The sequence below is a fragment of the Triturus cristatus genome, chromosome 7 (assembly GCF_964204655.1).
Source record: "Triturus cristatus chromosome 7, aTriCri1.1, whole genome shotgun sequence".
NCBI classification, from domain to species: Eukaryota; Metazoa; Chordata; class Amphibia; order Caudata; family Salamandridae; genus Triturus; species Triturus cristatus.
The window spans coordinates 149013636-149016061 of NC_140590.1; the positions used below are offsets into that span (position 1 = coordinate 149013636).

Below are 2426 nucleotides of genomic sequence, written 5' to 3' on the forward strand. Positions count from 1 at the left end.
ATAATTCTAAAAACTGTTGAAAAGAAAAAATGATAAAATGTTTGGAAATTAAAAAAGATGGCAACAAAAAAGAACGATTTTTGAAGTTTGGATTTTTTTGGATTCCAGTTGGACATTGTGGATTTTTTTTGGGTTTACATCTATGCTTTTTTGAATTATTATATTATTGACTTGGACAGCAGATTCAGAAGGATTTTGAATTTTTAAATTTATTTAAGAACGTTCGAAAAAATTTGAATTTTTGGATTAAAAACAATCTGGAGCAGGAGAAGATATACCGATGGATTTGCACATGGAAATCGACCTTTTTACATTTCGTGGAATTTCTTTGGAATTATTTTTTGTTGTTACTACTATTTTTCGAACATATACACATTTTTAAAAAAGTCTTCGTACTTATGAAAAAGTACTTTGAAGAAGACTTAATGTTTGGAAGAAAAATATATTGGCATTTTTTATTTTTTGGGGATAAAAAAATTATGGGATCTTTGCAAGTGGATTTATGTTTGGAAAAAAGACAATCATGGACAAAAAATTTTGGATTGCAAAGATGAAGACTATAAAAAAGAAAACATCAAAGGTAAGGTGAACCGACTTCATAATTTTGATAATGTTTAGAAAAATGCAAATTAAAACAGGAGAGATAATTTAGGGAAAAACAGGAAAGTAAAAGTCTAGTGTTTATTAGTAATGTAGTATGTGTGCAACATTATCCAGGTAGTCTGAACCCACACACAACGAAAACTGTTGTAAAGTTCCCAATAGTCTTTCAGACATTTCCTTTGATTTTTTGCTAATTCGTGGGTTTAGACTACCTGTTAATGCTTGTGACATTCTCATTTCTTGGTAACTTTGCTCCTTCCTCAAAGTTTCCAAAAAATGATAAAAGTTTGGGTGTGATTTGCCAATTGAATGGTTGAAGGAGTTGTGCCATCCCTCTATGGCATTGTTTGTCTTTGCTTCTCCTTCTAAGCAGGTCGAGTAGCAGTTCCACCACTCCACATGGAAACGTCGCTTCCTCCTGCGACCAGACCTGCTTAGATGCCCAATCCATGTGTCTTCAAAATAATTTAGTAAGGGAGCCAACTTGTCTTCGTTTGTGGTATAAAAGTCTGATTCTGTAATTGCAGTGTAGTATTCGTCTACACTATCAGGAGGAACAAAGCAAAGTGCAGTTAGTTTTTTAAGTTCAAATTGAAGTTTTCTATCCGATACGTAATCCACAACTAAGGATGTTTTTGTATCTTACGCCAAAATGCCTGTGAAAAGTGGAAAAAACATCCTTGAATTTGGGTACCCACGTACGTTTTGGAAATAACATTAATCATTGCAAATTTGAAATCCATTATAATTTTCCTAGGACTTTTGTTGGATGTTTTTGATTTTAACACTGTTAAAACTTCAGTGTAAGTTGTGGATTGTTTATCAGGTAGCAAAGTGTATACCAAGGAGACTACAGTATTGTTAATTTTAGCATAAATGGTGTATATTTGGGTGAAAGGATGGGGCGTGCTTTTAAAAGTGCCATCCATCATCCAAACATCACTATTCTCTAGCTTAACTAGATTACGGGGTGTGCTAAAGATAAGGATTCTTTTCAGAGGGTTTTTGTTGTCATGCAGTAAAAAAGGTTCGTTAGAAACAGAAAGTGAGAGTTCAGGAGGAATTAGAATGTCAGAGAAGGTTTGTGGTGTAACTCTTTGTGGGTTACTTGCCTGTTTTTGGCGTTGTATGAATCGTCTCAGATTGGGTATAATGGGCATACTGCTGGCAACATGAGTTGGGACATGTTGTGCAACCTCCCTCAAAATGGAACCACAGGAGTCATTGGAGGTGCTTGCAATTTCCTTCATTTCATTAATTGTTTCTCTCACCTCAATCTACATTGCAGAGGCAGAGTGGTTATGGTCTGTGGTGTTTAAGACAGAGTCACCCAGAGTAACCGCTCTGCCTGTGCAATGGGTTGAGTAGTATTGCACACACCTCCAATGACACCTTGGTTCTGTTAGTCGCTCCTTGCAATAAATGTACCCTGCATGCTTTAGGAGGCGGTTTCCCTTCCTTGATGTAATGTAATTTGCTGTCTTCTTTGTTGACATTATCTGAAATGAAAAGAAAATATAGGTAAAAAATGTAAGTTTAAATATAATTTTTGAGATTTTTTTTATTGATTCTTTTTAGAAATCTCTTCTAAAAAGATTTATTAAAGATTAACTGCTTTGCTTGTTTCAATTTAAATTTTTTTAATTCTTCCTGTTTGATAAAAAAAAAAAAAGATTTTGATTCAGTAGAAAATACCTTTTGGATTGCTTCACTTTGCTTCAAGTTGGAATTATTTGTTATTAAAGTTGATATTTGCAATGTTGATTATTCTAAGCTGGAAGAGAAAAGGAAATAGCTTTGGTATATATTTATTGATTATTTGG

General features: G+C 33.7%; 1 pseudogene; it reads right to left on the bottom strand.

The window, feature by feature from the left end:
* Positions 1-684: 684 nt before the first annotated feature.
* On the bottom strand, positions 685-2099 carry LOC146809070 (uncharacterized; annotated as a pseudogene).
* Positions 2100-2426: the final 327 nt, after the last annotated feature.